General features: G+C 37.6%; 1 non-coding gene and 1 pseudogene across 1 annotated transcript; one reads left to right on the top strand and one right to left on the bottom strand.

Annotated features, from left to right (window-relative positions):
• Window positions 1-721: 721 nt before the first annotated feature.
• Window positions 722-1,115, bottom strand: LOC106733977 (40S ribosomal protein S24 pseudogene; annotated as a pseudogene).
• Window positions 1,116-9,646: 8,531 nt separating this feature from the next.
• On the top strand, window positions 9,647-9,777 carry LOC114006291 (small nucleolar RNA SNORA51). Its single transcript, XR_003548031.1, has one exon. It is a non-coding gene; the product is annotated as a small nucleolar RNA SNORA51 (small nucleolar RNA).
• Window positions 9,778-15,829: the final 6,052 nt, after the last annotated feature.

The raw sequence follows: 15,829 nt of genomic DNA, 5'->3' as shown, positions 1-15,829 counted from the left end.
ACTATGCTGAGTAGAGTATTATTGTTACTAGGATTCCTACTTTGTTAATGGATAGATACAATTCTATTCCACTACAATGACCCCTCATCTATTTTAGGAATACAGGCGTTTCAAACAAGTAGGGAGGTCAATATGCAGGAATATGTGTAGGATACTAGTGTTGGCATTTTTTTAGAAGGCTAATTATATCAGAGAATTAACTGCACCAATAGAATATATTCTCTGTATTTGTGCCTTTATTCAAACTATTTCTTCTATTTAGAATTTATTCTCTACTTTCATGTGGAGAAGCCATTATCATCCTGAATAAAAAAAAATAGAACAAATAGCATTTTCATTGTGAAGTATTCTGTATTGCTATAACAAATCATAATGTATCTCTTCTCTTTGACCTCAAAGTTCTTACTGATATCTAAATTACGTAAATATTTAATATATGTTTATTTGTGTGTATTCTATTGGTAGGATATTGAAAACAAGCAAGAAGAATTTCTCTTTCAAATTTAATATGGAATTATTCTGAAAAATGCACCACATCTTATTGATATTGATTCAAAATTACTATAAGCATAGTAATTGCTAGCAGCATATTAATTTGAGGGGATTTTCTTTTTTTATGAAAATTTCTTAGTTTATTAATCCTCTCATGAACAGTCCGCACAATCACCACAGATAGTCATTACAGATTCTTTATGCCTTCAACTGTTCTCCAATCTCCAGCTCACTTTTTGCCAGCACCGAAATTGGCTTTTGCAGTCCCCTTGACTTTCTTCATTCTGTTCTTGCATTCCTTTCACTGTTTTCTTTAAATCTTTTTCTTCTCATAGAGGCCATGTCTTGCAAGTCTGTATTTGGGTTCATTTTTCTTCACATTAATCCAAAGAATCATAAATCATGCCAAAGCCAGTTGTCTTACCACCACCAAAATCGGTTCTGAATCCAAACACAAAGATGACATCTGATGTGGTCTTGTACATCTTTACTAGTTTTTTCCTAATTTCTGTCTTAGGTACTTTTGCCTTCCTGAGGTGAAGGACATCGATGATCCCTTGTTTCCTCCGAAGTAGTCGGTTGGCCATGAATTTCCTAGTTCGGATAATAACTGTGTCATTCATGATGATGGTATATCCTCAAGCAGCCAGAGAGGATGAGGAGATTTCGATATTAAGACTTTTAGGAAAGATATGGAACAGTAATCATACCTTTTCCTAAATAACTTAGGGAAATTGCATGGTTATCTTTGAAAGGTCCCACTCATTTCTTGCTAAACGCGTGTCCAGTGGCTATGTTTAACAGATGTTAAATTTAACTTCTGAAAAAATTTATTTGGTGATGCCAGCAGGTAGAGTAGTGGTTAAGGTGCTAGACTCCCATGTGGCAAACCGTGGCAGCTTGAAACTGACGCCATGCATGTGTGTGTGTATGCCCCAAATTCCAAGAGGAGAATGGAGGAGAAAGTATTTGAGTGCCGCCATCCTTCCAAGGGGGTTATTTCTCACTTTCTATCTCTTTGTCTCTGTCTCTCTGGCAAGTGCACATGCTCTATGTGAAAATGTCTCTCTCAAAAAAAAAAAAAAAAACTTAGTTGGTGTTATGGTTTCAAGTTTTCTCCAAAAGTTCATAATTTTTTTTTATTTAAATGACCCTCAGAAATTCATATGTTGGAAATTGATAGTATTGTAAAAATAAGAAACGAAAACTCAAATTCCTTCATGGAGCCTTTGGGCATGTAAAGTAATTAGGATGGGGCTCTCATGACCGAGTTCTGACATAGTCAAAGGAGAGAAACTGAGGCAGGCAGAGGCCACATGGATATAGACCCCATGCTCTGCTCTGCTCCATTTCCTCCTTTCCGACATAATGTTAGGCTTTTATGCTTTCCAGTCACCAGAACAGTGAGTCGTTAAATCAAATCACTTCTTTTATAAGTTTCTCAGTCTCAAGTATGTCTGCTAAAAAACCAATAACAGACAAGGGCAGTTGATAAATGTGTTAGATGCCAAGTGAGTATCCTACAATTAACTTGATTCTGAAACTGTCTCAAGTTAGCTTCAGGTCCCATAAATTGAAGATGCTGGTCCCTAATAAGACTATACTAACTTCAGAGCCAGCTTTAAGTGGGATCCCCTGGCTACCTGCACTTCCGCACATACAGCTAACCACACATTTAGGGCTTCCCACAACCACCTTATAGTCAATATTTTACTGGAACACCTCAAAAAGTATAGGAAAGCACCATATTTATGATTCCCATTCTAGGGGCCAGTGGGAGCCCCTGAACTCCCACTTGGTCCACTGTGGTTCAAGTCCCTGACCTGGTGGCTTAAAACTCACACCAGGTGTGTGGAGATACCCAAAATCATGAGAGAAGAAGGAAGGAGAAGGGATCACAACATGACCATCCCTCACAAGGGGGTGATTTCTCATTTTCTGTCTCTGTCTCTCTGGCAAGCACATACACCACCCTATAACAAAAATCTCTGGAAAAAAAAATGTATGTAGTTGCCATTCTATCAGGAAGGGCACTTATGAGCAGCTAGATGAAGAGATGCACAGGGCAAAATAGAGACAGACCATAGCAACTTTTGTCCCCCTGGAATAAGGACCACTCATCTCACTTGTGTTCCTCAACTAGGAAGCTTCCTAGAACCTGAAATATACAGATAATTTTATCAGGGCTAATTATACAGGCATTATTGATTAAATCAAGGCTAAGAGTACAAGATTTCTAATTGCTGCATTGACATTTGCTTGTTCTGTTTTGTTTTGTTGTTTTGATGAGTATCTCCTATACTAAAGCTCTCTGGGTGCCCTAATGTCACCTCATCAGCACAATAAAAATATTTCTATTACTCAGCAAATTCCAAGAATTTTTAAAACTCTGTGTCAGGAACTGGGGAAAAACACCAAATATAATTTTTATTATGCCACAGCATATATGAACTTTTTTAATAACTGCTTAATAATTAACCACTTTTTTGGATATTCTGATGGTTTCAAAGTTTTTTTTTTATTTTATACTTATGGGTCATCTAAATGTACAATTATGCTATATACAAATAAATGTTTCTCTACCATTCTAAGATATGTAATGCTTATTTCATTTTTTTTTTTCTAATGGCCATGCCTATTATTTTCCATATTAGCTTCCCTTATATAAATAATTTAAATGTAGAGATTTAAAACAATAAATATTGTATTATTATTTACAATCTTTCAAACTGGTTAAGCAATAGTTTTGGTCTGAGCTGGTCCAGCTGGGCTGATAGTCTAGGATGGTCTGGTTGTTGGCTTCATGTCAGCTGTGACAACCAGACACAACTTCATCCTGAATCTTACCATTCAACAGGTTAGCCATGTCATTCTCATGTTGGTGGATTAGTAGAATTCTTAAGAATAGCAAGACAGAGAGAGCCTTACTACTCTAGAAGTACTTTCGAGCTCCTACTTGTGTCATATTTACTAAAGTCCCTTTGGCCAAAGACAAGCACATATCCAAGCCCCAATCTGAAGACTAAAGAAATACATTCCACATTTTTCCTTTGAATGAAGGTAGCTATATCATCAGATGACAGAGACATTAGTAAAGGAATGAGATAAATGTCTTGCCATTTTGTCATCAGTGACACTTTTAGGATAATATTTAATAACACAAGTGACAGTAAACATCATGGTCCTCATTTTTTACTTTAATAATGTACTTATTTTTATCCTCTCCCTCTTTTATGATAGAAAGTGTGTACACATGCATGAGTGTGATAGAGAGAGAGAGACAAAGAGATAGCACTCTCAAAAGGCTCTTGTCATGCTGTGGTCCCCTTTTCCTAACCCCCACTTCCTCAGATTCCTTGACGTTCACACACGTACCCAGTGCGTTTTTTAGGTTGATCCAGGATCTAGACCATAGTCTCCACATGGCTTCCTGCACTGCAGGGTGTTAGTGTTACAACTGCACCACAGTAATGACACCAGTAATAATTTTTTTTTTTTTTTTTTTTTACTATTGAATATGGTTTGGCCATATGATAAAACACTCTTCTAAAAAATAGTTTGCCCAGTCCAACCATAGTAGCTCATGCTGGTATATGCTGCTACTCGGCATGCTGAGACCATTTGGAGGCCCAGTTAGATTCCCAGCCTGCCGTAAGAGCTGGATACTCTAGCACGTGCTTGTGGCCCCAGCTACATGGGAGACTGAGCCAGAAGATCATGACCTTGTCCAAAACATAGTCTCTTCCCTTGTGTTTCACAATTCTGTTTTCTTTCTCCTTTCATGAGTACCATTTCTTTTCTTTCCTTTTTTTTTTTGGAGAGGTTTTTGCTATAGGGCATATGCACTCACCAGAAAGACAGAGACAGACAGAGAGATAGAAAGCGAGAAATCACCTCCCAGGGAAATGGCCATGCCGCAACCCCTTCTCTTCCATTCTCCTCTCAGGATCTTGGACATGCATGCACATGCACCCGGCATGAGATTAAGCCGCTGGGCCTGGGTTGACTACATGGGAGTCCAGCAACATAGCCATTACACTAACTGCTGGTCCCATGAGTACCATTTCTAAATTTAACTCTTTAATTTATATCATGCTTCCTTCTACTCTACTAAATACAGATATCTGTTTGGTTCCTTTCTCAGCCTTATCTCTGCATATACTTTCTCAGAGTCTGTCCTCCTTAGTACTTTATAGATCCTGCCTATAAATTTCTAAATATTTATCTACATTTCAGATACACTCTAATATCTATTTTTTTCTAACTACTTAGTAGACATTTTCACTTGGATCATGTTCTATTAACTAGAACTTAACATGTTAAAAATATTTTCATTTAACTTATGCACACTGTTCTGGCACAATATTTCCAGATATTCCAAATTTAAGCCTTATTCATAATCTTTCCTGTTCCACTAAAGAAGCTTTTTATTGTTTTTTAACTGTCCTTCTTTCATATATATTTCCACCTGTCAAGAGATGACCAGAGAATCTAACTTTGGATAGTTATGAAATAGCTTATTTAAGCTGAATCACCTGATAAGAGTACCGTAGACCAATATTTGAGCTCCTGAAATTAATATCCTCAGAAATGTTCTGGTTTGAATTCTCACCGATGTTCTCACAATCAATCTTCCTTTCAATTATTGGAAATACCCGCTATCTTTCCAATAAGATCTATCCTCACTTGTTTCCCTCTTACTTATCCTGTTTCTATTGCTTTCCACCTTAGAATTCTAGCTGACTTAACAATTGCTACTAAGTGAGTGGTTATAGTCAATGAATCTTCAGAGACAACTTTCCTTTTTTTTTTTTTTTTTTTTGGAGAGGTTTTTGCTATAGGGCATATGCACTCACCAGAAAGACAGAGACAGACAGAGAGATAGAAAGCGAGAAATCACCTCCCAGGGAAATGGCCATGCCGCAACCCCTTCTCTTCCATTCTCCTCTCAGGATCTTGGACATGCATGCACATGCACCCGGCATGAGTTTAAGCCGCTGGGCCTGGGTTGACTACATGGGAGTCCAGCGACATAGCCATTACACTAACTGCTGGTCCCATGAGTACCATTTCTAAATTTAACTCTTTAATTTATATCATGCTTCCTTCTACTCTACTAAATACAGATATCTGTTTGGTTCCTTTCTCAGCCTTATCTCTGCATATACTTTCTCAGAGTCTGTCCTCCTTAGTACTTTATAGATCCTGCCTATAAATTTCTAAATATTTATCTACATTTCAGATACACTCTAATATCTATTTTTTTCTAACTACTTAGTAGACATTTTCACTTGGATCATGTTCTATTAACTAGAACTTAACATGTTAAAAATATTTTCATTTAACTTATGCACACTGTTCTGGCACAATATTTCCAGATATTCCAAATTTAAGCCTTATTCATAATCTTTCCTGTTCCACTAAAGAAGCTTTTTATTGTTTTTTAACTGTCCTTCTTTCATATATATTTCCACCTGTCAAGAGATGACCAGAGAATCTAACTTTGGATAGTTATGAAATAGCTTATTTAAGCTGAATCACCTGATAAGAGTACCGTAGACCAATATTTGAGCTCCTGAAATTAATATCCTCAGAAATGTTCTGGTTTGAATTCTCACCGATGTTCTCACAATCAATCTTCCTTTCAATTATTGGAAATACCCGCTATCTTTCCAATAAGATCTATCCTCACTTGTTTCCCTCTTACTTATCCTGTTTCTATTGCTTTCCACCTTAGAATTCTAGCTGACTTAACAATTGCTACTAAGTGAGTGGTTATAGTCAATGAATCTTCAGAGACAACATGAAATATTCACTACAGTTTGGAAGCTAAGAACAGGTGAAATAGAAAGAAAATCCTATTTATAAAGTGAGGATGGAAAGCAATAGTCCATGATGAATCTCACTTGAGTGACCCCAAGATAGTCTCCTCGCTGAAGGTGAAAACTGAGATCGGATAGGTGCACCCATTCTACCAATATAAAGGAAATGGGAAGGTGAAAACTGAGATCGGATAGGTGCACCTTTTCTACCAATGTAAAGGAAATGAGGGAGGGGAAGAGGAGATAATACTTTATTTTAGTTTAGTTTAGTTTAGTTTTATTTTTTGCTATTAGGTGCCAAGTATTCACTAGAGAGAGATCGACAGAAAGAGAAAGAGAAGGAAATGAGAAATTACTACCACACACACCCCCAGAGGTGATGACCATACCATGGTCTCTTCCCCTTCATTCTCCTCTTGAGATTTTGGTGAATTTGGGGACACACACATGCCCAGTGTACTTCAAGCCACCAGGTTTGGTACTTGAACTGCTCAGTCAGTCAGTCGGTCTTGTAGGATCCAGCTGACCCAACCACCATGCCACCAACTGGCCCAGGTAGTATGGTTATTTCTACATGATACTGGAAAAAAGGACAAAAGACACAAACTTTACCCTCAAATTCCAGGCTCAAGTCAGGCAAGGATCTAAGAAAGTAAATGACATTGCTGAAATAATTTCTTGTTTCTTGTAACTGCAGGGCTGACACTTCTGAAAACCAAGGTCACAGAGTCATTCTGTGGGTTAATGAATTACAACTCCAGTTGAATGCACAACATTGTCAGAGCTCTTCTATGAAAGTTAAGACCCTGAAATTTTTTTTAAGTTATAACCTAATCATTGTAATCAAGATTTCTTGGAGGGCCCAGAGGACTTCTGAAATGCTTTCCATAGAGCTGCCTTCCTTGAGGAAGTCACGACCTGCTTTCATTACTGTTCACTTGGAAACAAAAATTTGCATTCAGAATTGTCTACAGAGTGAAAAGCAGAATCACAGTGATAGCCAGAAGTAATTCATTAATTTATATTATTAAAAAATAATGGGAAAATGATTTAGTGAATGCTTAATCAGGAAGTAGGGGCATAATTTTGGTCAGGCTCAATTTATTGTTATATGTGAACTTATAGTAGATTCTGCATTAAACAAGCTTGTTGAGGCATTCAGCTTCTCTTTTAACAGTTTGCTAAATTGGACAATGAAACCTTAATTTATGGTGAACCTATGTAAATGACTTTTAAGGCCAGAGAAAAGCTGGCACAATGTAGGCAAAGATATTTAAATGTTTGGAAAAGCAGAAGTATGCTTGCCTTCCTGCACTTTTCTTTCACTGGGTTTTCTGATAGAGTCCAAAAGGCTCGTTTTTCTTATCATTCACCATAAGTTGATTTGTGAAGCACTAAAATGTTTTTTAGAAAACAATATATCTTTTTTCTCTTGATCCAAAATATTAAGGTTTACATGTACAACTGAATACTTTTTTCCAGTAGAGTGGCAAGAAGTTTGACTGTGAAGTGGAGGTGAAATCAACTGACTCCTAGAGACAAAAATGCATCTGTCCAGCATTCTAGGCATAGCTGATGATGGGCTTAACTATGGCGTTTAAGTACACCTATGAGCCCAGACATGGCAGCACAGATGGTTTGGCAGTCCAGGTATTGGGGCATGGGTGCACTGGAGCCAGATGGGAAGTCTGGGTTCAAATTCTGGGTCTACCTGAACTCAGTGGGTGTGCCTGTATGTTCCTGTGATTATGGCTGACTGGGAGCTTAGAGAGAGGAGGATCTTGGCATTGCCAGACCCTATCAAGAACACCCTTCTCTCCACCCCACCCCCACCCTACCAGCACTCACTAATGAAATAAATAACAAAAAGGACAGTTCTTAATTGGAAGTAATTTTCTGTTCCATTATAGAATTATCAAATGGGAAAGTCACTGATAGATTTAGAAGTATAGAATCCTAGATATAGATATAAAAGTAAAAAAAGGCGTAGTAGTTAAGGCTGCTGGATTCCACATGACTGACTGCACAGTTCAAGGTCTAGACCCAATAGCTTGAAAAACCCACCAGGCATGCATGCCCAAAATCCCAAAAGGAGGGAGATATGGGGGATAAGGGATTGTGGTATGACCATGTCCTATAAAGGGTGCTTTCTTACTTTCCGTTTCACTCTTTTTCGTGTGCTCTCTGAATTTTTTTTAAAGGAATTAGATCTAAAATTTCAGTGACAATGAGCATAAGTAGGTGGAAGAGGTGAAGAGTAAACCACCCGTGCTGTCAGTGAAAACTGCCATTATCACTGCTTCTAGATATTGGAGAACCAACAAAGAGAAATACAAATAATGGTTTCACTGTGAGGAAGTAATATTGCTGACAGTTATTCTTGAGAACTATTTACTATTATTATCATATTACCATATGCACAGTAACAATTATGTGTAATATGAATATGTGCCAGATTAATTTAGGAAAATTTTCATTTGATTATAATTTTAAACTGCTTTCTGCATTCAGTTTTCTGTTGCTAGGGTGGCATGATCACCTGCTCACACTCAAAATAAGACAATAAAGAACAATGACTGTAACATTTAATAAATGTTTGCTGAGCAAAATATGCCTTTCTTTCCTAAGCATAGAAATCATAGACAGTTCATATTTTGTGTGTCCTGTAAAGAGTTCTACGCTGAAAGCTCTGGAAAAGATGAGATGGAAGAAGACAAAAGTTAGGCTTCATATTTAATCTATGTAACAAGCTAAGTGCAGGAAGACTTGTGATGGGGCCCACAAGGAAACGTTAAATGTGGTGAGAGTTGGCAGGGAACAAGGTAGGTTAAGGAATAACTTAAATATAAAAAATTGAAAGGGATCAAAGCTAAGAGGCCAAACCTTTTGTCAAATCCAAAGGGAATATCTATAACAGGTTAGCCAATCATGTAAAAAAATTAAGGGAGGGACCAGCAGATGCCATGGTGGTTAAGGGTGCTGGACTCCCATATGGCCAACCACAGTTGGAGTTCCAGACCTGGTGGTGGCTTTCTTTCTCGCTTTCTTTCTCTCTCTCTCTCTCTCTCTCTCTCTCTCTGTGTGTGTGTGTGTGTGTGTGTGTGTGTGTGTGTGTGTGTCCCTCTCTGGTCAAATTATAAATAATTAATTAATTAATTACTTTTTAAAAAACTAAAAATCTTAAGAGAAAGTTATTTTTACTTATTAAGATTCTGAATATCTGCAATGTTCTTGGTATTCACGTTGAAGAGTTTATAGCCTAACTGGGAAGACGAAAAGAAAGTTTTCGTCATAGGGAATGAAACAGTACCATTTGATGTAAAAGAGTTTCAGACCTTCCAGTGCTTACCACAGGCTGTATTCCTACACTGATCATACAGAAAGAAGCAGCAGGGTAAACCTATTCTATAAACACCTCAGCCCAGGCCCTGTGCCTAACCTGTATCGTGAAGGGGAGACATGGAACTGAGAGTTTCATTTCAGACAGTTGGAATGGAGGATACAAATCATTTTCTGAAATAAATAAATACATACATACATATATACATACCTCATGCTGAGACTTAAGGAATATATAGGAATTAGTTAGATATTTGAGTGATAAGTTTGGAGATACTCCAAAAAGGAGAATTAAGGCACCCAGAAGAATGAAGTCAAGATGTAGCCCAAAGGATGCAGCAATTTATAGGCAGGTAAGCACTGGTAGAGCGTAACATGCAAGGGAGACTATAACAAGTTGGTGGCAGCAAGAAGGAAGCATTGAGAAGGAGGTCACATCTCCTCACCACAGTGAGGAACCTAGATAACAGTCCGCAGTAGACAGGCAGCCAATGAAAGGTTTGGGGGGTTTTATCAGAGAATAAATCATGTTCTTTGATCTGGGATTTCCTTTAAATAAACTTCTGATGCCTCTTTTTTCTCACTCATTACTCACTACTTCCCACTGGGAGTCAATGGAGTGACCTAATTAACAAGTTTGAGGGAAATTGATCTATCACTTTGAGATTATCTCTCGGGTATATCTCTGCCTTTTGAGAGGGTGTCTTCTGGTCTGTCCTCTGCCGAGTGGTTAGCTTAGAAGGAAAACCTTTGACGCTGTGAGGGAGACCTGACTGCTCAGCTGTGCTGATGACTGGATCCAGCTGTCTCACTAATTTAGAGGAGAGTGTTAACATGTCATTTTACTCTGTAGATGAATTCACATTCTACTGTTTTCTTTCCTAGAATAAAGCTGACATTCTGATCTCTAATTAATTTGTTCAAACACAGAGAGGGAAGGGAAAGGATAGAGTATCTTGATATCATAAAACTCCAGTAATTTTTCCTTTTAAATGTATCATTGGTAGTTGTGGTAAAGGTGAATTTCGGAATTATGAAGCCTGTCAAGAAAAATTAATGACTTCTAGAAGAGGTGAGAAAGACCAAGATAGTAAATAGTATGCATAAAAAGAAAAAGGTAGAATTGAGAAATATTTAGAAAAGAAAATAGGACTCAATCATGAAGATGCATAAAGAAGAATGTCACATCTCACCACAGTGAGGACCTTAGATAACAGTCTGTAGGAAACAGGCAGCCAATGAAAGGTTTTGGGGGGTTTATCAGAGAATGAATCATCTTCTTTGATCTGGTATGAAAAAGTATGAAAAAAGAGATATTAAGGAGGGCACTTGAGTCTTTAGTCTTGGTGACCATGTAAATAGCAGGACCACCAACTCAAAGATTCCATAAGAAAGCTCTGATTTAAGAAAGAGGGGATTAGGGGATTTAGGATTGGCTCTATGGCATAGTGGTTAAGGGAACTGGATTCCACAGTTCAAGTCCCAGTCCCAATGAATTTAAAAAATATGCTTAGGGCCAGCAGACAGGATGGTGGTTAAAGTGCTGATTCCTACATGGCCAACCAAGGTTTGAGTCCCGGACCTGGTGGTTTAAAAATCATGGCAGACATGACGAAAACCCTAAGAGGAGAATGGGAGAGAAGGGATTATGATATAGTTGTCCCCCCAGGGGGGTGATTTCTGTTCTCCCTCTCTGGAGAGTATATTCACTCTATGGCAAAAGCAAAATAAATAAATAAATAAATAAACACCAGAAAGAAAATGAAACATGCCAGAATCATGCCAGGCACATGTGTGTATGTGCCTAAAATTCCTACAGGATGGAAACAAACATAGAGGATTGCAGTGTGAAAACAGCACATTGGTACTTTCTCCCTTCCCATCTCTTCCTGCCTCTCTCTCTCTCTCTCTCTCTCTAGTGAACACATGTACCCTGTGGCAATAATAAAAAAGGGAGTATTTAGGTTTATATTTAAGTTTAAAATGTAATATCCAAGTGTAAAGTGGGAAGTTACTCAGAAATACTCTAAAGAGCGAGGAGGACAATGGAATAATAACAAACAATGGACAAAAATTCATTTTCAATGCCATATGGTAGAACACTCTCTCACTTAGAAGACAACAACCTAGAGAGGAAGAACCATGAAGTTGACACTGAAGCAAAGTAAGTAATATTGTTATAAACTAGTGATAAGTAGAAATATCAAATCTGGGGATCAGCAGATGGCATAAGGGTGACATCACCGTACTCCCATGTGATGGACTATGGTTCAAGTTCTGGACCCGGCAGCTTAAAATTCATGCTGGGCGCATATGTATGCATGCCCAAAATCCTGAGAAGAGACCAGAGGAGAGGGTATTGTGGTGTGCCCATCCCCCCTGCGGGTCGTTTCTCACTTTCTCTCTGGTGAGCACATATGCCCTATAGCAAAAATCTCACTTAAAAAAATACACACACTCACACACACACACACACACACACACACACATATACACACATAAAATCTGAAAAAAGTTTCATTAGCAAAAGAATTGCAAAACAGTAATTAAATGCAGCAGTTAATACCGCCTTAGTGGTATTATAGTTTTAATCTATAGTTAGAGAGTGAAATGACCAAATCTTCATAAAACACAGACTCCAATAGAAAATAAACTCAACTATATTAAAATTATGAGCTAACATTTATTAAAAGAGAATATAAGGAACGTGAAAAGACATACATGTTCTAGAAAAAGATATCAGCAGATATTAAGAGTTTAGTATCCAGTAATTCTGTTATTGACATCACAAAATGTCTAATGACCAAAAAGGAGAAAAAAGTATGAAACTTCAATTACAGATGAGAAAATATAAACGGCAGGTACACTTATAAATGTATGCTCAAACTCATTATTAACCAGGAAAATACAAATTCAACCCCCAAATTATATAGTTTTTGACCCTTACCATATCAAGAGAAATAAAATGACTGATAAAGTTAAATGATGTTTGCATGGTTAGCTTATGAGGAACTTTCATTCACTGTTAGTGGGAGTGAAAACTGGTGAAATCCATGTTAACACACTTTGATCCTTTCTAGCAAAACCGAATATACGTAAGCCCTATGACCCAGGTTTTCCTCTCAACATCTCTCATTACCCAGAACAAATATTGTACCAGAAGAGATGTCTAGAAGTTTCTTATCAGCATTTTTTTATAATTGCAAATATATGTACATATTTATATGTGTATGTAGGATAAATGTAGAAATAATCTTAGTGTTGGGACCAACAGGTGGCGTGATGGTTAAGGTGCTGGACTCTCCCATGTGGCCAACCATGGTTCGAGTCCTGAGCCTGGTAGCTTGCTTTCTCACCTTCCCTCTCTCTCGCTCCCTTTGTGTCTCTCTCTGGTCAAATGAAAATGAATGAATAAATAAAATTAAATAATTCTTTAAAAAAATAAAGAAAGAAATAATCCTAGTGTTCTTTGATAAAGAACTGATTAAAAGTTATATAAAATATTATATATAAATTATACCTGTATATATCAACATGAGATTAAATAACTGATAGTATTTAAAAAATCAAGAACCAGTACAGGTAGGCAACACTTGCTTTTGTTAGGAACCAGACAAAACTGTAATAAACAATTCACACATAAGACAGGGAAACTAAGGAAAAGAATTAGAGCATGAGAGGTCTTGATAGCAAGGGCAGCAAGCATAATGGGAAGAGAAAGACAGCTTCACTGGAGGTAAGGGCCATAAACAGGGTCCTGAGTCTATCTACAATCTATCAGCAAACCTCTGACAGGCTAGAGTCTGACCACAAGCCATGTGTCTTGATCATGAGCAACTGCAGGTTAAGAATCAGTTGAAAGCAGAAGATGGAGAACCAAAGTTCAACTGGAGATGAACTATGCCTCATTTCCTTGCTAAAAATTTGCCCTTAAGTGAAGATTTAGGATGCCATTGACACATGCGATGCATGAAGACACATGAACAGCCACTACACATACACAGAAAAGCCTCCCTCTACATGCCTGAACCTCACGACCTCCTTCCTAGCGCCGCTATATAAACCCCTGTTCCAGGGGAGACCTGCGCGACTCTATTCTCAGAGTCAGCCCACACTCTTGACTATGGAGGTGTAATTATCTCGCAATGAGACAATAACTCTGCTTTTCCTATTTCTAACTTGTTTTTGAATTATTTCCTGTCTAAAGTCAAGAATCCTTCACCCTAAGGAGAGGTTCTGATCCCCTCCTAGTGACACACACACATGAAAACTTATAAAGGGAAAGCAGAGAATTATTAAAAGAAGAATCAGAAGAGTGACCATTTGATAGAGAGAGGTTTGCATGAGGCTATGCTTATTGAGAGGTGTAGAGGGGCTTCATGGTACAAGTGCCATGTGTTTTCAGAGGTAGGATGCACTGATGTTTATTTTGTTTTTCTTTCAGATGTGCTTATATACTTCATATTTTTTTATATTTCCTCATATAAAGAAAATTTTCAAATACAACAAATAGGCTGCTAGAAGTCACTGTTTTGCAACATTCTTGAAATTATTAGAACTATTTTTAGAATAGTCAGAATAAGTAAGAGTGCTACATTTTGTAATATGCCAGATTAGCTCTCCCTACAAAACAGAAATGCAAATAAAGCATTGTTCATTTGCATAGCTGAGGTTGCAAGTCAAGAAGAACACATGGAAACTTCAAACAAAGCTGGAGCTGAAATTCAGATGAGTAACCACAACTAAAGCAAAAACTACTCCACTACTAAGTAATGCAGACATAGAATGGTCACCAAATGGAACAGTAGTTCTCAAGCCAAAGCAAGAGGTAGTGAACTAGAGAAAACCTACCTCAAGTTGGGATATCCACAAGTGTACAATCTTAATCAGAAGGATAAAAATAAAACAAAAATACTGTGATTCAGTATCTTTCTCTCTCTCTCGGATCCTAGAGGGTAATTATAGGAAGAAACTTTGCTTTAAAGAGAACAGATATTTAGCTCAAGAAAAATAATTAGAAGTAAAAAAAAAAAATTGTTATAATCCCTAGACCCATATCATTTTATAAGTGAATTTTACCAAACACCCAAGCAATGAATATACAATAAACTCAATCTAATACAAGTTGTTTGAGAAAAATAAAGAAACAACTGGCTTATCAGTCTCAGAGCCGGCAGGTGGTGTGATGGCTAAGGGTGATGGACCCTCATATGGCCTACTGCAGTTTGAGTTCTGGACCTGGCAGCTTGCTTTCTCTCTTCTCCCAGCGCCCCCTCACTCTGTCCCTCTCTCGTCAAATTAAAAATAAATAAATTTTTTTTAAAAAAAAAGAAACAACTAGTATGCCAGTCTTAATAAATGCCCAATGTTGGGACCAGCAGTTAGCATAATGGCCATGTTGCTGGACTCCCATGTAGTCGAACACGGTTCGAGTCCTGGACCTGGTGGCTTAAACTCACGCCAGGAGCGTGTGTGCATGCCCAAGATCCTGAGAAGAGTGGAGGAGAAGGGATTGTGGCATGGCCATCCCTCCTCGGGGTTGATTTTTTACTTTCCATCTCTTTTTCTCTCTCTGTCTGTCTGGCGAGCGCACATGCCCTATAGCAAAAACCTCTCCAGAAAAATAAAAGATGCACAATGTTAATTTTCTCAAGTTTATTGTTTCTTTTCATCTTCAAACTCTCAAAAACCATAAATAAAATAAAAATTCCTAAACTTGATAAATGCCATGGAACAAAATCCATACCTTATTTAATGAAGTGATATATTTGCTGTATATTAGAAACAAGTCTTGAAATTTTTGTTATCAATGTAATATTCCTATTTCCTTTATGTTGTAATAATTCAAGGGAAATAATGAGGTATGAGGTTTAGGAGTAAAAAGAAAACTTGTAATTTTTTTTTCAATGTAATTAACTACATAGAAAATTCAGTAGATTCAATATCAAACTTAGAATGTGTAGTACTCTGGAATCCAAGTTGAGGGTTTTTTTTTTTTTTCCTTTTTCAGAGAGAGAGATTTTTGTTCTAGAACACCTGTTCTCACCAGAAAGATAGACAAAATGTGAGAGATCACCCCACAGGGGAATGGCCACGCCGCAATCCCGACTCTTCCCTTCTCCTCTCAGGATCTTGGGTGTGCAGGCACATGCACCCAGCGTGAGTTTTAAGCCACC

Source organism: Tupaia chinensis, unplaced genomic scaffold (assembly GCF_000334495.1).
Source record: "Tupaia chinensis unplaced genomic scaffold, TupChi_1.0 Scaffold146837_1, whole genome shotgun sequence".
In the NCBI taxonomy this organism is placed as follows: domain Eukaryota; kingdom Metazoa; phylum Chordata; class Mammalia; order Scandentia; family Tupaiidae; genus Tupaia; species Tupaia belangeri.
This window is presented reverse-complemented; position numbering and strand designations above follow the sequence as displayed.